Source organism: Agelaius tricolor, unplaced genomic scaffold (genome assembly GCF_023055355.1).
Source record: "Agelaius tricolor isolate 1412-34295 unplaced genomic scaffold, bAgeTri1.0.p SCAF_6, whole genome shotgun sequence".
Classification (NCBI taxonomy): Eukaryota; Metazoa; Chordata; class Aves; order Passeriformes; family Icteridae; genus Agelaius; species Agelaius tricolor.
In genome coordinates this window covers 37,027,291-37,048,940 of record NW_027269266.1, presented here as the reverse complement: position 1 = coordinate 37,048,940, position 21,650 = coordinate 37,027,291, and the positions used below count along the sequence as shown (strand labels likewise).

Here is a 21,650-nt window from a genome sequence, read left to right as displayed (position 1 = left end):
CCATGGCCCACCTATAATTACTCATGCACAGGAAGAGAAACTTCTGGTTTTGGGCTTCTGAAAGCAGATTAATGAAAGTGCCTTTGTTTGTGGGGAAAGAGGGAGCAGGGCAACTTGCTTTAAACAGTACATTTTTGCCATATGTAGGTAGAAAATAAACCCATCCATCAAGGATATATTAAAAATAGATGAAAACTGGCTCCAGACATAAGATTACTTGGTGAAAATGCCCGAATAATGGGCATGGAATTTTTATTCGATCAACTCTGAACAACAGGGGAGATTAGTTTATGCAAACTCCACAGAACAAGGCTTTATTTCAGAAAGTAATTCTTCAATTTAGCCAAGATTTTGTTTGCTCAGAGATACAATGGAACAGAAAAAAAAAAAAGAAAGAAAATATCTGGTATACAGAAAGACAAGCCTGTATACTGCACTTAGAAACAATTAAAGATGTGCTTTGCACCAGAGTAAAGCTTTTAATAGGCAGAGCCAAATCTCGTATTTTGTGCATACAGTTTAAACTGCCAAACAGGGTTTATGTACCGATTAGCAGAGATTATGTAGAGTGGTACAGCCATTTTTTAAAAATACAATATTATTACAAAGAACCCCCAGAGGTTCATATGAAGATGGTCTCTATTTCATAGACAGTAAAATCACTGAGGCATATCATCACAGCAATGACTTACTACTCCTGAAGGAGCCAAGGGAGTCAAGCTCAGGGCTGTTAATGCAGGGAACAACCCTCCCCTGCAACTGAACATGCAAAAACCAGTTTACAGCTCATATCAGGTTTTTACTGGACTTTGACCGAGGTCTTAACACGTCTGCATCGCCTGTCAGCTTCATCCAGCTTTTCTAAGGAATTAGGACAAATTAAAAACACCTAAAATATTTAATTTCGGAAGTCTCTACTTCTTGTCACTCTAGTAACACCACTGGTGGATGTAAATCTTCACTAGGCTTTTGGGAAAAGTCACTTTCACAACCCTACCACGTGCAAGGGACAGTATTACACACTGGATCATGCCCTTCTGCTGTTCAAGTTAGGATGTCTCAGGCCTTACTTCAGCCTATGTTCAGCACTCTGATCAATGTAAGGCTACTTATCTTCACTACAATCACAAATACTTACATCACTAAACAGCTCTAAAATGTTTTTTTGGATAATCTTCATTTTGTAAAACACATTTAACATGATTAAAAGGCATCAGCAGCACAAGAGCACTATAATGTAAATGTAACTGGATTTTAGCAGTTCATCCAAAGTAGAAACCACCGCATGTTTATGAGAAAACAAACACATTTTTCAGTAACAGCCCTTCTCTACACTTTGATACCAACAGGGAAAACTGAGATGTTTTTTGTGGACATCAACAGCAATGCCAGCATTACTCATTACTTCACCAAATACTGTCATGCTTGGATGTTACCTGGATCAAGTCCCACCTCACCTAAACCAGACAGTCCACTGCTGTGTGTACTCTAAGTGTCCTTGGTACATTACTCTGTGCAATATAAAGGCACAGATACATGCCCTAACAACCACGTGCTGTGCATGCAGTATACTCATCATTGCCATGTTTTCTCCCATCCCTCCATGCACTCCAGGAAATGGAGGGATGGGAGAAATATGCTGCTCTTGGAGTATGCTGCTCTCCTGCTTCTCACCTCATCTTACCACCATCTACTAACTGCCCAGTCAAACCTGCAAGGGAAGCAAGATCAAACTGCATTTTATGAAGATACACACCAAAGGCAGCTGCCGTACCTACTTTTGGGTGCAAACTCCACAGGCTCTCCAGGCCCTGCTCCCACACACAGAGGGTTTCTGAACCCCACAGAATGAGGATCAGTACTCCCAGCTTAGCACAGAACATGCAGGTAATGCTTTCAGTTGGCACAACAGCTTAACTACACTATGTTTAAGTATGTACAAAACTTATCTGTGTCTCTGTGTTCTATCTCAAATCTGAAGAAGAAATTTATCATCAAGAAAAGTACATGATTTATGTAGCTGATGGTACAATGCACCCCAAAGTCTTCACGAAGAAGGCAAACACCCTCTTTGACAAGGAGATTGCACAGATTACAAATTAAAACCACAACAGCAGTTCTACCATTGCTGCTACTGTCTCATTGCCAAAGCAGAAAAGAAAGAAAAGGTTCTTTTGGGAGGGGTACAACATGCTGACAGGACAAATCTAGACCTCAGGATCATCCCATAGAAGAACAGTGATAGAATGAAGAAATTTCTCTGGACTACTGACTGAGAAAGCCTCCTCGAGTAAAGCTGCCCTGGAATAAAAAACATCCCTGAGCTAAGGGACAACACACAGAAATGAAAGATGCAACAAGCCAACAATAAAGATAAAAAATTGTTGCTCTTTTTTTTTTTTTTTTGGAGCTGGCTGCAAAGAAAAGCAGGCCAAGCCAAACACACTGTCTTGGAAGAGATCTCTTTCCAGCCTAGGTACCAAGTTATAACACAGTTTTCAGTAACTCCTTATTTCTTCAGTGCATCCAAAGGAGGGCTAACAGGAAAATGTGCTCTTTTTTTTGCCCTCTCTTCTTCTCCAAATTATTAATATTATTCTAATGCAGGAGACTTTACATCATTTTCAAACAGAAAAATTCAATTATGTCTATCATTCTTGTGACAGGAAAATGCTGTGCTGAAGCTGCCAAGAAATAAAGCACACAGTAAAATCATCCTGAAGATAAGCAAATGTTAAAGCCCAGCCGTGTCTCAGAAGGAACAAGCAGGACACCCTAGAGAGCTGCTGTCACCTTCCCTCTCCTGGCTGGCAGGACCACTGTCCAGGTGCCCACAGCACTTTGCACCAAGAGAGCTGGCCCTCCTCTAGCCACAATCAGCTCAAGATGCTGAAATAATTCCAAGCAAGATTTTCCGTACTCACAGTTTCAGAAAAGCAATTCCCAAACCTGAAGGAGTTCTCCATTTGAAACACACCTTTGGGTCCATACTTTTTCTACAATAATGAGTTCAAACAGAATTAGAGCTTAGCAACAAAACACTGGAGCACTTTAGACAGTGGAAAATGAAGAAAAATAGACATCACATGAAATAAACTGCTGGGGTCTGTGTTGCAGTGGACTATAAGGCAAGGAAGAGAAATGCTGTCAAACTTGAAGGGAAAAGGGCATCAGGCAGGTAATAGCACTATTTACAGAAGAACTCCATTTATAGAAAAAAAAGGGAGCAAGTGCCTAAAACAAAGAGTCCTTTATTGGGCTGAAGAAGAGCACACTCACATCAATGTCAGCCACCAAACGGGCTGCAAGGACTTTGTGTCAGGCCCTACTGAAGACTCCACCACACAAGGAACAAGGAAAGGGGCTGCTCTTCCACTTCAGCTAAAATGTTTTCCCTGGTCACAGCAACACCCAGTGTTATTCAGTCTGCAGATCAAATGTTTGCTAAATAAAGTTAACTGAAAAACTAAAATATGCAAATATATAGCCCAAAAAAACTAACAGGAAAAATACTGGGGTAATTGAACACATGAGTAACAAATTTCCATAAAAATACAAGAAGAACAGAAGAGTCAGTTTCAAATTTCCAGGAGTTCTTCATATGTGCCTAAGAAAGTGTATAGAAAATAAAATGTAAATATTTTATGTATTGTTAGCAAAGGCAGTTGTGACTGGCATTATAACTGCTTAGCCTCTTACCCTGTATAATATCTGAAATATTGCTTACCATCAAGTCACTGACCTATGAAAATATCAGAAGAAACCAAAGGCAGTGTTTTTAACTACAATTCAGAATTTGGATTATGAAATTAGAAGTAGGTAATACGCCTTTTAAAAGTGAATTATATGGATTTAGAGCTATTTCATAAGCCTGTTCAGAACTCTTCAATAGTTTGTCTTCTAGTGCTTCTCTTCCTTGATGCAGAAATTAACTTTTTTTCTTTCTATTCTGATTTCCAGCAATTGAATCTGCTTCACACATCAATGTTAGCATTCCTATGAAAAATTTTCCCGACTGACAAACCTGCTATGGGTAAAACAGTGATGAGACAAATCCAGATTTCCCTCTGAGCAAAAAGGTTTCAGGGCAACATTCCCATTAAACGATGATGAATTATGGTGAAACATTGTGTATGAACACAGGGATGAATATGAAATGAGATCAGCTTTGTTAAAGTCACCACAATAAATATAAGATGAATCAATGAATATTGAGAATTTACTGTTGAGCCTTTAAAGCTGTCCTACTGCAAATGCACTGCAGGTACTAGAAAGATACCCAGACTTGCTATAGCTGCAAACAGGCAGTGCCAATACTGACTGTAGAGAAGAATGCTCTACGAGTCACAGCTTGGAAAGGGAAACCAGTGGTGGCCACAAAACTGCTTAGGATAATGAAGGCACAGCCACCACTCCATCACAGCAGTCATCCATCCAGGCAGCAGAAATGGCATGGAGTTTGATTTCCCCAAAATGTGAACTTGAAGACAATTTACTACTAAACTTATGGCTTAGGCTTGAGCCTATGCACAGGTCAAAAGTAGAGACACTAAGCCCTGGAGAGCATACTCATGACTAAAAAGAACATAAACCATGACAATTATCTTTCTTGAAATTCAACCATGGAGGGAATCACCTTTCCTGCTCTCACCCCAAAAGGGTACTCTGCTCTGTTCAACATTTTGGTATGGCTAAAATGGGTTTTCTTTATCCCCAAAGACCCTTCTTGCTACGCAAGTAGCTCACCACTTTCAACTCTTCAAAGAAAAGTTTTTTAGGTGATCGTGATCCCCCTAAAAGTGCGCAGCGGAGTGCCATACTACAACACCTGAGGCAGCCACCAATAAGTTCATTCTGCTGAAACTACCGCTGTAAGATGACAACCAGGCAGAAGCAGAGAGCAGCAAAATACCTAAGTAATATTTGGCTGTTAGCAGAGAGAGAACAAAAAAAACCAAAAAAACCACACCAAAAAAAACCAAACCAAACCAAACCAAACCAAAAAAAAAAAAAAAAAAAAAAAAAAAAAAAAACAGAAAAAAGAAAGGGCTGTGGAAAACCAGATGAAAATCAACACTGCGAGCTACTGGCTTGAAAATAAACCAGCTTTCCACCCGCCAGCAGCAGCGTACTTGCAAGTCACCGAGATCTCGGTACAGCTGAAGATTTGTTCCTTGCGGTGCTGTGACCCATCATCCCACAGTTCAGTGAGGAACCAAGGAGCTGGGTCATGCGATGGGCAGATGCTCGTGGGAGAGAAACCCTCGGGCTGCCGGAGCTGCCGCGGCTCCCGGAGTCCCCTCTGTGACCAGTGAAGCACAGCAGCTCTCCCGCCCCGAGCTCCTGCAGCCCGGGGAGCAGGGGCAGGCTGAAACCTGGGCTCGTAACCTCGTTTGGATGGATACCTGACACACTGAAAAAGTCAGGTCCTTCTTCTTTAAAAAACAAAACCACAAAAAAACCCACCCCTTTAAAATGTTAAATTTACATGCACACCACACAAACAATGCAGAGAGACAGAGTCACATTCTTTCTCCTTTCAAACTAAACGCCACATAACCTGTTTTCTTAAAGCCATGCCCTAATTTGATAGATGGAGAAACTGACTCCCTCTGTCCTGTAAAAAAATGAAAAAAAGACAAAAAAGAAAAAGAAATTAATACTAATAATCCAGAGGATTAGGGCTCAGAGGTCAGTGCATAACCTTTTAATGAGCAAGGTATTTAAAGACTGATGACACAGTATATTTTTATTCTTCAGTAATTCAGTACAGAAGTTTACATTGATTGCTTAAAAGGCCATTTGATTTTATTTCCCATATTTAATTGTTCTTAGTGCCCAATAAATGGGTGACTGAAGAAAGTAAAGGATAATTTTATTCTTCTCGTATCATTAAAAATACTGTCAGCCCAACTCACTCATTCACACGCCCTCTGCATGCCCTTCATGTTTGCACAAAACCATAAGGATTATCTGTTTTTCATTACCACCAAACCCGAAACCCCCACAGTGCTCAGCCTCTCTAACCTGAATTAAACATCTCACAGGTGCATGAACAAAAAAGGAGGTATTTTACCATTCCAAAGCAGAACTTTATTAATATGACAAGGAAAAACCATAAGGCTTGCACAATGGAATTTTGTTTTATGTCAGAATTTATATCTTAAATGAAAAAGGGCTGCCTGCTAAGTCCTTATGTCTTATCATGGCTTGGACCTCCTTAGATCCTGCTCATTGAGCAAGAGCTGCAGGTCCTCAGACGTGCATTTAAACACATGGCTTAGCTATATGCCTAAAGTTCAGCATGTGCTTAAATTAGCTCATCATCTGCTCATCTTTCTCCTTGTCAACAGAGAACAAATGTGAAAGACATAGGAAGGGCTCTCTCGCCTATCCAGTATTTGTTGTATCTCACAACACAGTTAAATTATGCCACTCAGTGAACATCATGACAACTTCCTAGGTACAAAGTTATTTTTTGATTTCCATGAATTATGGAGTTATCTGGACGATAGACACAATTCCTAAGTTGCTATTTATGCAACACCCAGACACTGTGGGTACTCATTGAACCCACCTACATACTTGCACAATCCCAACTCACCAAAACCCGAAACAAAAAAAGCCCTCTCATTTTCTAGTTTCTCTCTTCAGCATTTCTATGATGTAAGAAATAATCATCACCATTTTCCATCCAGGCAGCTGAGGTACAAAGAAATATGGTTTGGATTTGTAGAAGGTTCTGAGGAAGTTTAAAGCCCAGATCACCTTATCTTAATTTCTAACATGTTAGCCTTACTTTCAACAAACTCAGAAGGTGAAACTGTTAATGCCATTGAACTCAACAGGATATTTTACAATGATTTCAACAGTGTCAGAATTTCATCTTCTAATGTCAGAAGGATTTTTATCTAAATAAAATCTGGGACTTTTTCTTTATAGCAATTCACAATATTTTATCACACAGCACTGAATTACTGAAAAGTTAACTTGATTCACTACTTCATTTAAAGCAAATATCCCTCAGTGGAAAATACAGATTCCTAACAACAACAACAACAAAAGTACATAGCATACAACAAGTTTCATCAAAATACATACATGCATATAAAAGGCAATTTTTCAAAGTCATTTTCATGTACCATTCAATATGATGATCTCAAAGATCATCACTGTAAAAAGGACTATTGAAACATGAACAAAAAAGGAAATGGCATAAAATATCTTTTGAAAGATAACCATGTAGAGTTTTTGAAATGCAATCACATAGTTGAACTAGTACAATTTATATTGGATCTGTAATCTACTTAAGTATTTATTGATTGACACCATGACAAAATAACTGTTGCCCTAATAGGATTCACATCCAACATTTTTTAGGTTTTCCAAATAGTTCACATGGTACATTTACATATAAATCAATTAATATTGACTGGTTGATCAATATATGCACAGTATGAAAAAGAGTTTTGGCGGCTTTATGTTCTCCGCAGAGCAGCTTTACCTACTGATGATTAATTTTAATTTACTTTAAAGGATTCTATTGCACTGAAACTTTAATTAAAAACGAAATGAGATAGTCTATAAAGTCTGCATAGCATCAATTACCTAGACTTGATATCCTGCACTTCGCCTACCCTCTGTACATATGGTTTCTGTTAAAATAATTGGAAAGCACTTCTGAACAATGTCACCCACACATCTATTCTAAGAGTGAGAGGATATATTACCATTAAACATCACTAATATTAATAAAGAAACAATTAATTCTTCATTATCTATTTCTAAAATACACCATCAGACTCCTTCATTTCAAACACAAATAAAATGTTACACATGCCTGTCAGTGAAATGGGTAATCATCATCGTTGCTGTAATTTATGCTGCTTTCTGTTGTAAGTCTAATGCCTCATTTATTTATAAGGCTTTTCGTCTGACATTATAAATAGCCTCTTTGAAATATTAAAAAAAAAATCTAGCTCTTATTAAGCGAACTCACATACTTCCTGTCAACTCTTTCCTTATAAAATGTTGATTTTAATTTGCATTGCACATTTTTTTGGTGAACAGGCAACATTTATGTTTATAAATGTTACTGTTTCATTAAAACACACAAAATAATACTTTCCACTGATTTGTGCATGTGTATTAAAAATATGTGTTTAGCAGATTAATCCCAATCCCAAACTAAGAAGATCCATACAGAAAATTATTTGAAAACTGCTGGTGAGCTTACACTAGGAGTAAGTCTGCTCAGCAGCTAGTCTGATTTAAAGATCAACCCTACCAACGCTGTTTTGGATCAGGGACAAGAACAGTTCAATGTTTTAATTATTGAAAAAGCATGGAATTGTCACAGTCCTACTCCACTGCAGCCAGCATCAGGTTACAAGCCTCTGTGGTGTCTCTGGCACACTGCCTGGACTATTTACTGCTATTTGTAAATTAGACACTTGTGTAGGAATGTCAATTTAAAATATCTTTGTTTAAATGAGCCTGATAAGAGATGACCAGATATCCATTTTATATGACCACTAAATAATTGCATCACACCCAGCCAGCTTGTGAATTTTACAGGATAGCTAATAACAAGCTACAAGGTAGCTTGTGAATTCAACATTAAAAAGAATAAAGCCATCAAAAACAATAAAAAGCATACTCTATAAAGCTGTAACAACAAAAACACCAAAAAAGTCAACTACCATCCATAACAAGAGCAATCTCTGAGCTCTCCATTTCTGAGACTAATGGAGAGTCTAAGGTGCCCCTATCAATCCTGCTAATACAGCTCCAGCAATTATTTTCCATACTCTACATCAGTAAGTTAAAATATGTTTCCAATGCCTAACACAGTAGTCATTAAAGTTTCCCCTGGTTCAATCAGCATAACTAATGAGGCCACATAATAACAGAATGCAATCTCTAATGAAAAGCCCAACAAAGTCTCCCTGCTACAATACTGCTCGTGATTTAGTATTCGCAACTTGTCCATCCTCCATCTTTTACTCTGTGGATATTATCACCACTCAGAAAATTACATTTCAATGAACTTGTCAGGAAATAAGTAATAAATTAATCAGGCAGCATAAACCAATTACACTCATTTTCTGTGTGTTTTCTTCCAGGGCCCACGCACGAATGCAGTACTGGCCGCACTGGTTATTCCTGCTGACTGCTCAGAAAGGCTGCAGGCTGTGAGCAGGAACGCTGCTGGAAGGAGGGGGAAAGGCATCTTTGCTCTCCTGAAGCCATCACAACTACTGTTGATGCCAGAGGACATCCAGCACCAAAACACTGCTATTTTATCATTTATTTTTTTTTAAGTATATACAAATCTCTATACAAAACTCAATCAGTTCAGGAACTTTGAAAAGTATCACAAAATTCCCAATGTGAAAACTTCCAGCACCTCAGCAGGTTTGCAAGTGTGGCCCTGTCTATTTCTAGTTGTCAGTAGTGACAAAGAAAGGTGCCTACAAGACTTAAGCTTTTGTTGTTATGAGTATTTCAAAGCCACATTTGGGAGTATCCAAAGCAATTTATGCCAATGACCATGGCTAAACTGAAGGAACTGAAAGATCCCAACACTGTTTGGGCAGCACCCAGCTGTAAGACAATCTCACTCTTCCCTCCAATTGCTAGAAAAACCTTTAATACTGATGTTACTTCTAAACATGGGAAATGAGCAACAGTACCATCTGAAGTAGCAGTCAAGAGCTCCCATGCTAACAGATTCAAATTGAATGCCTCCTGCTCCAGGCTGTGTGAAAATTTGGGAAGAGCAGCACACTGATTTAGCACCTCTTGTTTAAGGCATGATGTCCATCTTCACAAGCAAGAGAACCAGAAAGATTTTTTTCTTTTTAACAAATAAAGCTCAGATGCTGAAGCACAAGGCGTGCACTGGCATGGCACAAAATTTCACAGCAAATTATTCAGATGCAAAATCTGAACAACAGAGACTTGTGGTCCTACAGAAGTGAGCCCAGGTGACACAAAATGGCACAGAAACTCCTTGTTTAACAAGGAATGAGAGTCCATCCATTTACTGCCTTCAAATGGATTTAGCCAGACTCCAAATAGATGCACTTTCAAATAACAACTTTCTACCAACTGCTTTTGTTGATATATAACGAAGATTTTATGCATCCAAACACGCTCTTTCCACGTATGAAATATTTCAATGAACTCTTAAACTTAGTCCTGCAAGAGTAATTATACAATCATCATGCACCTGCCAGACTCTAGACCCTCACAGGGCACCGACATCCTCTTTGTGAATATTGTCTGTGCTCTGTCTCGGCTGGGAAAATATCCAAGTGGGTTAAGCTCTGGGAGCTCATTATCATTGCCCTCTTGAAGGCTGAATATTGTTTAACCTTTCCCCTGCAGTCTGCATAAAATTCCTAGAGGGCAGTTCGAGACTTATATGGACAAATTAAAAGTGGGATTTATTAAGACTGGAATAAAATAAATTTAAATAAAATAAAATACGTCATGATACATGTAACCTCATATTTGGCATGAGGTAGGCCAGAAGTGCAGTAAAAAATTAAGTTACAGCACTTAAAAAAAAATTATCTAGCAAGCACTTTTGCCACCAAGCTAGCTGCCAAAGTAATATCCCTTCATGACTTTTACAATTCTTTTCTTTTCTTCATTTATCCTCACAGTAGACAGCTCCTACCAAGAAGTCATGTGCTCTCATACTCTTCCCTATACTAATTTCAAAGTGCATTTATCAACCTTAATAGTTTCAGATCCTCTTTTTTTTTCCTTGATTGCCCATTTTATGTTATTATTCTAAACACCTTTTTAAAGGAAGAACCCAAAAACCTCATAAATTCACAGCACCGGTCAAGGACACGAGAAACTGAACCAGACGTTGTACTTTTCACCTCCACTTCCAACAGCATGGAATAATGCTCACAAGACAGGATTATTTGGGCTTGTTCAGGTACTGGTAGTAGTAAAAATGGAGCAACACAGTCACTGGCTGGCTTGGAGACAGGCTCTCCTGTGTTCAGGTCTATGCCCATGGCACACTTTCTCCATGGCTCAGGCAAACCAGACAGGCCAAAGGTCATCCTTTGCCCACTTTGGGTGAAGCCACATCTCTGACCACAGCACAGATACCTCTACAGACAGCACATCTGACATGTGCATCGTGCTCCCAGGAAAACATAATGGAAAAAATGGAACAGGCAGTCCCATTCTGTTAACAGAAACAAACATAGATCTGCAGCACCCACACGTCCCTACAAAGACTGGAGGAGATAACCCCACCAGTCAGACCCCATGTGCCATGGTGACAGTGGCTGTGGCAGCATTTTCAGTTTTTTGCTGCTTTGCAGTAGGTTTTTCCCAACATGTTCCAACAGCAGCCAGACCCACAGCCCCAGCAGGATTTAGAGAAACTGTGCTGCTCAAACCTTTAACCCAGTTCACTGCAACCACAAGCAGGAAAGCTTTAGCGAGCCAATGGGTCTACTGCAGAGATAAAAAGTGCTCACAAACCAGTACACTCTTCAGTACAAGTTCATTTTGCTACCCCTGGTTCATCTCCATGCCACAGTGCAACAGCCTTTTTAAGTAAATCTCTTTCCCAGCCAGCTTCCATTTTCATGTGTTTAATATCCTTGTATTATCCCAACTGCACCACAGCGGGTCATGCTAAATGATTTCTCTTCATTTTCTTTTTTTGGTTCTGTACATTTTCATATACTTCAAAAGCAGTGAGGTAGTTCTTGTGCCCCATTCTTTCAGCCTCCACTAGCAAATATTTAAGTCTTTCAAATTTGTGCTGTGAGTCCATACTTCCAGCACCTGAAGTTTGTTTAGTCCACTAGCTTTCAGAGTGTAAGCATCCTGGTGTGAAATGCTGTATCTTACCTTCCAAAGGAGAATATAACTCCAGTTACACTCACTTCAGGGTTTTTCTATTCTGGGAAACAAAGCAAAACAAACAAAAACAAACAAATGCACTATTTTCCCCAGTTGCCCTTAATTTGACTTCACTACGGTCCACATTAACAGAAACAGCAGCTAAACTGTCTTTGAAACTTTATTCACCATAGCCAGAAAAAAAAAAGAAGGAAAAAAAGACTGGTGAAATGCCTTTAAAACATGCTTTAATCTAGCTGGAATGCCATAAATTGCTTCCAGATGTGCTCCATACAAAAGTCAATCATAGCTATTTATACTGACACTCTACAGTCCAAACAATCTGAATCCAAATGCCATGTCTCTGCTACAATAAAGCTATAAATGTCAGTCTTGTTGAATCTGGAGAGGTGTTGAAGAGTTCATGCTAGTTTGCTTTCTGGGCTATTTGTTAGCCAGCAATTATTTTTTAAAAAGGGAAAAAAAGAGGGAAAAAAAAAAGGAAAGGAAACAAAAAGAAACTTTTAAAATAGGTCCTTTCCTTGCTGAGCTGTTCTTAAAGCACACCTGACACCTTCCAATCATGACCTTGAAAGTGCCACAGGTTACAAGTTGAAATTCATTTCATAAGTTAGAAAAATGTAGTGCTTAGGCTCTGAGCCAAGAATAACTGAAGGGCTTGGCAAGGCTCCCATGCCCTCCCCTAGAACGAACACACACGTAGTACACCTGGGACTAAATGAACTGGAGTACAGTAAAATGACACACTGGCTGCAATAATACTTCTATTCAAAAATCTTCCAGGGTATTGGGGGGAAAAAAAAAAATAATTCTTGCTGTACAGAAAAAAAAAGAAAAAAAGTTTGGAAACTGTACCCTCATCTGTTGTTTTGCATGCAACACACAGCCATTAGAATCAAAGTAGTCTTCACCTGGGAAAGCTGAATAACCAGCATTTAAATGAAGAGATGACCTATGGAGTTATTCCACACTGTTTCAGGGGAATATATTATTTTTGTGTAGTCTCCACAGAATTTTCTCGTTCATTTTTATAGACTTCATTAAGACCCTTTTTCCCTCCCCTGCAAAAGTGCACCTGCAGTTCAATTTATGTATAAATGTTCAGAGTTTTAATTTTGGATTTTTGTAAGTGAAAGACAACAGGGAATTTTCTTATCATTGCTTGCAGATTGGGGATTTAAAACATCTCAGAAAAATCACAACATGTAATGACTTTAGTCTTCAGTTCCCTGCCTTTTTATTTCCCTTGATGTTTGCCTCCTACTCCAAAGATTTCCTCTGTCTTCCCTCAGCTCCTTACCTTCTTCCAAGTCCAGAGGACCATCCTTAAAACGGAGCTGAAGAACATTACTCCTTCCCAGGTTAACCTGTACCATGGACTGCCATTTTTAATCACAAAGGTTGAGAGAAAAAGGCAGAAAACGTACACTGAAATTATTAAATTTTGATCTCAAACTTTCTGAGAAGGGAAGCAAACTGTACAGGACAGAATATTTCAAGATTCAAACCCTCTGTGTGTGTGTGTGTGTGTGTGTGTGTGTGTGTATATGTTGAAAAAATTGAATACTTTAGAACAAGATTTGTGCTCTCAATTCAACTTACTGGAAAACTTCAGTTTTTAATAAATCTCTTCAGTCAGAGGTTATACAAATGACTACAGAAGCAGCAAACATAATACCTGTATTTAAGAACGGGGGAGGAACCTATCTAGTGAACTACTGAGCTATCAGTCTGGCCCAAACATTAAGCCAGGTTTTGTAACCTATTTTGAAGGAATGCAATTTCTGTGTAATTGCAGGGGGCTGGAGCAGAGATAAGCAAGAAAGAGGCAGAGAAGCTCTTCAAGTTAAAAGACAATTCTGGCATAAGAAGAAAAGATTAAGGCTTGGCTGCAAATCCACTAAGAATGGAATTCACAAGCACGTGCCTAACCATGAGGAGGGCAAGATGCTCCAGCCACTGTCCCGTGGGAATGAGATGGAGGAAAGCCCTGCCACATGGGAGGCTGAGAAATTTACATGACTTCAGTATCCGGCAACAGCAGGGGATAAAACTTGGTGATGCACAAGCTGCCTTCCTCTCCTGTATCAGCCTACATTCGTGGATCTATCTTTATTCCTGGCTGCTATCAGACAGTGAGGAGTTTTCATTGCATTGGTTCTCCAGATAAAGACATTTAAGTCTTGAAAGAAAAGCTTGGGGGCTACTAAAGCCATAAATAGAGGGTGCTGATACCATTTTTCATCGACATCTCTCTATCAGTGTATTTCTTTTTCTTCCACCCCTGCAGTGATACCAACCTTCAAAAACCTTGTCCCTCCATGAACGTTACTACACAAAGTACCATCTTATTGTACATCCTCATATGATCAAAATTTATACTGAAAGTCCTTCTCACATCCTACCTCACTGTAAAGGCCTACCATGGTCTCTCTGAAGCCTGCCCATGCATTTTTAACATTTAAAGACAAATGCACACCCAAAGGAAGCAACTAATTTACTCTGTGTCCATAATCCTTACTATATTCTCTCCACCAAAGCACCAAAGCAAAGTGTTCTCCCTTCAAATGTGCATTAAGCCTTCCATTTAGATGCCAAACCTTCTGAATCTAGAATTCAGAGTCTTCTCATGGAGCACCAGCCCCACTCTGGGATACAACAAAGTAAAGTAACTATGACAATAATAATAACTAACACTAATCACTATCACTGACCTTAAACTCTGTGAATCTGTTCTGCTTTTGCAGCTGTGCTGTTACTTCTGAGGCACCAGTGGTGCTGCCAGCAGCCTAAATGTTAGCATTAATTCAACCCATCCTTCCCATCCAACAAAAAGTACCATATCTCCAGATCTGCATAGCTTCTGCATTTGTGATGGCTGACCCCCAAAAAGAGATAGAAGGAGAACAAAAGTCACTAAAGTTACCAAAATATACAACATAGCTACTGTTTCAAACAAACAGGTTGGAAGCCAATATAATTTCTAACAATATCATCCAATGTTTTATTTGCTTTAAAGTTGTCATTCTTTTTTGGAAACAATAAGCCTTCCAAAACAAAGCAAAACAACACAAAACCAAAAAAAATTAAAATTTAAAATAAAGAGAGAGAGAAAAAACATCCCTCACTTCATGTTGAAAATTATTTACTATAGCTTTAAAAGTAACAAATGAAGCACTTGAGTCTCAGATGTGCAACCAGTAGGGAGTTGGCTCGATGCATCAGTTTTTACACCTCTTGCAGTTAAATCAGAGATCCAAATGCAAAATCTAGCACTCAGAGGTGAACTTATAACACTCCCTGGAGGAGTGTGTCCATAAACCATTCACTGGATTACACTCATCCATACAGTACTTTATTTTATAAATCCACTCCCCACCAAAAAAAAAAAAAGTAAAAAGGGAAGGGAAAAAAAAGAAAAGAAAAGCTTAACTAAGGTGAAGTTAAGGTTGCATAAACTATAGATCATTTTTGTCATCACATGTCTAAATCTCTGCTTTCCTTTTTGAGATTTCATTAGTACAACTTTCCGGTGTTTTTATCTCAAATGGATTTGTTTCTCCAAATTTGCATCTTGGCCAGAAAAGGGATCCAAGAACACCCAATGACATATGTGGCATGGCCACGCGTGGCGCAGGAGCACTCCCAGGCCTTTGGGGTGTGCTCAGCACAGCTAAAACACTTTCAAAAACTGCTGCGCTGACTTTTCTGTGGAATGTCCTTAGTGACAGCTTTTTGGGAGTTTCACATTACGCCTCATGTTCTTATGAGTCTTCCAGACATGAAGTCTTTCACAATGTATTTCATAGAGTCGTGGAAGCATTAAGGTTGGAAGAGACCTCTAAGATTATCAAGTCCAACTATTAACCGAGCACTGCCAAGCCCACCACTAAATCGTGTCCCTAAGTGCCACATCTAGACATCTCTCAAATACCTCCAGGCTTGGTGATTCAGCCACCACACTAGGCAGCCTGTTCCAGTGCTTGACAACCCTTTCTGCAAAGAAATTTTTCTTACTGTCTGATCTAAACCTTCTCTGGTGCAACCTGAGGCCATTTCCTCTCATCCCACCACTTGTTACTTAGGAGAAGAGACCAACTCCCACCTGGCTACAACCTCCTTTCAGGTAGTTATAGAGAGTGGAAAGGTCTCTCCTGAGCCCCTTCTTCTCCAGGCAAAACAGCCCCTGTGCTCTTTCAGCTGCTCCTCATAGGAATTATGCTCTAGAGCCTTCACCAGCTTCCTTCTATTCCCTGAAGGTGGTCCAGCTCCTGGAGAGTGTATGTAAACGTGCATGCGTGCCCACACACATGTACAGGTGCATACAGACACACAGGAACACACACACAGTCTGGGGCTAGAACTAGAATGGATAAAAATCAGCATGGCTTCACTGAATTCAGAGGAATCTCCATCAGACGAGAAAACCTGAGGACAGTGAACCCACCTGATGGCCTACTGACTACTTCAGAGTTGACAGAACATAATAAATGTGAAGATTTCTGAGGTCCTTCACGATTAAAAAAGGGAAGCAAATGCACCAATAACAGAAAGAGTAGGAATTTTGTTCCAGTGAATATCATTCTCTTCACTGACTAAGACACAGCTCTCACTGTCAGCTTCTTCCATGTCTCTTCTTTTATTAAAATTGCAGAATGGGTGCTTCTGTGGCTTAATACTATTGTTTGATTAGACAGCTTCCACTGACCATAACTTGTTTATCTTTTGGAATATGACAGTTATCCATATTTTCTACATATACTGTAATTTCTCAGCTATGCCTGCATGGATTTATTTATGCTCCAGGAAAGCTTCCTTTGATTCTCTACTAGTTGTACACCACAGTCTAAAAACAATCTTAAACACAGTTCTTAAAATGTGCATTAAGTTCTTAAGAATTTTTTAGTTGTCTTATAAAGTGACATTATTGAAAGAAATATTTCCAACTTTCAAATTTTGAAAATTTGCCATAATGCTCATCTCCCCCAGTTCAACTCAAACATAAAATGGAGTTCCTCTTCCAGTGGTTCAAGTTCATTAAAATGTAAATAAACAAAAAACTCAGTTCCTCTACAGATTCATCAAACTTTGATCGAGGCAGAGATATTTTTTCACACTATTATCTAACACTGCACTCACAGTTTACCCTCAAGCCCCTTGTCTGCAGCCATGAAGACACACACTTAGAACACATTGGATTTGCCACTGGAATGTCCAACTCTCACAGATCCATTTCTTGCTGCAATGGGGATGGGACCAGCAGCAAGATCAGCTCACCTGCAGCTTTGCCTTCTGCTCCAGCTTTGACTGACTCCAAACAGTGGGTCAAACCAACAGCACTATCAGTGTCAAGTTGATCCATTGCATGACCCCACACCAAGGAAAGATGTGCTCTGAGAATATGCAAAACTGGCTAACAACTCAATTAGTCAACAAACGTAATTATGCCCTCAAGTGTTGAGTAACTGAAAAACCTTTTTGGTTATAAAATACATTGGGAATCTTAATGCTACGGTCAGTAAGACAACAGAGCATTACTTATGCTGCATTTTATCTAGTCCTTGAATGCAGCTCCCCCCATTCCTGATGGAAGATTTTCATTAGCCATTATACAGCTGAATGGGAAAGCCAAGCCAGAGAACCAAACCCCACTCAAAGACACAACCACATTAATAAGTTGACAGCACATACTATAAAATACAACTGTGGGCCTCTTATGTGAGTCACAACCAATAACTTTTACAGCAGGACAGTCAATAAAGAGTAACCACCACCCCAAAACATTAAGAGTGTCTTGGTGAGCAATAACAGGTAATGGTTTGTTCGTCTGTTTACTGGCCAGGCTCTAGAGAATAATCTTCTCCAATTACACCGTTCTCACGCATCATGCCATACTTCAGTGACCACATCTCCGTGTCAATGGTTTTTAATTCTTTTATCTCCCTTAATCTTCTGCTTTAAAGAGCTACCCTAAGTCTTTGCTTACATCATTCTGCTGAATTTCCATTACCACGGAAAAACATCTGCCCCTATTAATTTTTTCAGTGTACTTTTGGTATGTTATTGCTTTTTTTTTAAATCAACTAATAAAATCATATCAGAGAGTTTTTCAGTGCAGCCTAAGCAAACACTGGTGTGTGCCTACAATGAGGTATAGTACAGTATGCAAGAGAAGTCGGAGGCTGAAATGAGAATACAGTTTCCCATGAGAGAGTTCTATGTTCGAGCCATTTAACTTTAAAACTAGTTCAATATTTGAACAAGACACTATTTTATTCCCATTCAAAGTTTAAACACAGATCACTTCGAAATCAATCATAAATTCAAACCTCTTTATTTTAGAAACTGCTTCAATATTTAAAAGCTTTTTTCTCTCTTTAATGTAACTGCACCTTCAAGGCTGCAGAAGCAGAACTGACTTTGAGATCCTTAAGAGCAATGCTATTTTCCTGCCAATACATACAAAAGGCAGCTCTAGGAAAAAGAAAAAACCCACAAAGGCGAGGCTGTGCTTTGCTTCAGAGTTTAAGAACAAAGTCTGGACAAAGAACATACAGCCTAGTCTTCAGCCCAAACTAAAGTAAATGAACTTGGTGCGGGTGCTTTTCAGGGCACACCGCCATAATTCCTTGTTACTGCACTGCTTTTGTCCTCACCTGGCTGTAAGGAAAAACCAGATGAGTGGGATCAGTGTAGACAAAAACCAGCCCTCCTTTAGGATGGTACAGGGTGAGAAATCTGCAATTCAGAGGGAGGATGCAGAGCCCATTCGTGGCACACACGGTGGCTGACAGTGCAGAAATGGACGGCTCCAGCTCTGCGACACAGAAAAAATATTTCAGCCTGGTGAAACAGCAACATTTCTCACCCATATATCATTTCTTTGTGATGATCTTAAGAGTTCATGGGGGCGGATGTTACATTTGCTTGTTTTTACATCTTAAAACTCATTCTTCAGATGGTCAACATACCACAGAGAGTCAGTGATAGAGAGGTGAAACCAGGCAAGTTCCAGAACTGCGTCAGTGCCAGCTCTTTGGCACATGCCACTCTCATCCAACTAATTTCAGTACCAATTTGTTTCTAAAAATTATCTTTTGTGCCCTCATCTTTGTACAAAGCTCTTTTTCACAAGCCCAGAGCATACAGCTCAGCACAAATGTAACACTGCAAAAATACTCATATCAAGTAGAAAAGACAAACTGATTGCTCTAAAGCAAACAGATCTATTAACCTCAGAGCTGCCCTGTTCTGGTTTCTGGTCAACTGCAGTCTTCACAATCCAGTCAGAGATCCCTTTAAAAAGGATTAAGCATCTGTACTATTAAGAGATTACAGAACAGGAGAAAGAATTAGTCTGTGTCTTTGTGATATCAATGCGTTTAACCACCTATGGCTTTGTATGAACCCAGCAAGTACTATTTGGCTCTATATATAGCAACATGATAAACCTGGCTGCATGGGTAGTCATGCTGCTGCACCAGCATCTGAATGTCACCTTTCCCAGGAGAGGGCAGCTGTCATTCATAACCACCTCTCCTTAATTGAAAAATGAGGGGCCCCTATTTCCAGGAAGCCATAGGCCAAGAGCATTAGGCAATAAATGAGCTTTACTTTTTACGTACCTCCAAATAAAAAGAAATCAGTTGTAATCAACACAGCATTAACATACTGTCTTGTAATATTTCACATAAAACATGTCACTGAAAACTCAGTATTGAGCAGGAAGGAATTTGATGAATCAAGTAGATGAAGCCAAGATGTAGTTATTAGATGCATTACATCTTTAGCACATCATCTGTAAAAATGTCCAGGGTAAACTAACGCTCCAGGGGAAACCTGACCTTTAAGAGGCTCCCTAATACTACATCTAAATTAATGTCAGTGACAGGCACTTCAATCTAAAATAGCAGGGTTCTTTCATTCTATCTACACTATCTATTCATCCATTTATTTGTGCGTAAATGTGTGTGTGCATAAATGGATTTGTGTCATTCTGCCACTGGGGGAGTGGGTGGGGGACAAAAAGAGCTCATCGATTTTTTTTTTTTATTATTTCTATTCCTTACTGCTCCTATGCATATTGTTAGTTTGCAAGATTCATTCACAATCCTTCCAGCATAAAAAAAAGGGTAGGAAAATTATTTTTTATAGCAACTAAATATACTTTTCCAAGGAGGTATCAACCTTGAAAAACAAACATGCTTTAACTAGAGCAGGATGGAACTCTTGCAACAATCAATAGAACAAGGAATTCTGAATTCGTTTTAAAGAGTGGGGCTGGGCTCTGACATGACCGCTGGTCAAGATAAAAATCATAATTGAGATCAATTTTGCTGTTTCAAAACAAAACACTGAAAATAAATTCAGTAGAAGATGCATTTGTGCCTTGGAGGAGAAGAAACAAATGAGAAATACACTGCAAAATACTGATCATAGAATAAATTTATGGCTGTTAGTCAAATCAGTGCTAACTGTAGTGGCCAAACCTTCCCTCACTTCTATTTTTCATTCAATTTTGGAGGTTTTATAACCAAGGGATGAGGCCATTGCAAAGCAGCCACTCTGATGACCTTCCTCCAGGCTTCTTTAAGGTGCTCTTCCTCCCTTGCAAACACCTCAGAGAGGACCAAACCCACCTAGACCTGACCTCCTTCCACTCCTCAGAGACAACTGAATAGTGGGGTTTTCAAGAGCTATGTCTTCATGCAATAGAAACTGAAACCTGTTCCTTGATGCAAAGGATTTACACCTTGCTCTGAAATGAGGACAATCACATCAGCTAAATCCTAGTGAAGTAAAATTGTTAAGTCCTTTCACATTTTGTTGATCAAGAAGCCTTTTATTGGAACATTTTTCTTTTCAAATCTCTAATTGGTCTTTATGCTATGAAGAGCTACCTCACATTGTAGTTACTTTATGTGTGGTTATATTTTCTTACAAAGACACAATTGATTAGGAATTACCATAATCCCACAGAGAAGTAGTCCTAGAAGCACTGAGTGCATAAAACATTAATGTCAGTAATGCAGACATGACAAGTTTCAACTCTCCTTTCAGCTAAACAATCTGCCTCTTTCATACTAACATCACTGTTCAGCCATGGGCTACATAAACAATGTCAAACCTGGTTTCAATATAAAGTGAGCACATTAATGTTCCCACTAATATACATTTCCCAGTAACCACTCCATTAGATTGCTTAGTTCAAACTGCATGATATATCCCATAACATATCAGCCAGTTCAGATTCACAAGCTCAGAAGATACAGATATTCTAAGTATTAAAAAAAAACCCCTTTCTTGTGTGTGTACTCAAGAGCCCTGCTAATACAAAAACTCCCATGAGGCTCTCAAGAAAACATGCCTGTGTGGAACACAGCCCTCCTCTGTTCAGTGAGAGGGTTTTGATTCTTTTTTTTGGATGATGGTCTTTCACTTACTTACTTCTTCACAGAGACTAAGTAAATGGACACAAAAATAAAGAGGTGCTGTTCAGAGCAGATAATCCTTTCTGTAATCTCAGATAATGCATCCAAGACCAGTAGATCCAGAGATGTTTCTCTTTAACCTATCCCAAAAGCAAGCCAGTTGTGAGGCTAAAAAGCCTCATGAATGTACACGATGCAGAAATTCCCTGATTTAGTTCACTACAGACCCTCTGATTATAAAGCAGCACCCTATCCCAGACACATGAACTTTGTCTTTTCCCTCACTCCTGGTGACAGCAGAGCAGCATCAGTCTC

At 39.2% G+C, this 21,650-nt stretch overlaps 1 protein-coding gene across 5 annotated transcripts in view; it reads right to left on the bottom strand.

The window, feature by feature from the left end:
* The window catches only part of RARB (retinoic acid receptor beta), a 320,463-nt gene that overhangs the window by 241,212 nt on the left and 57,601 nt on the right, over positions 1–21,650 (bottom strand). The window lies entirely within an intron of this gene.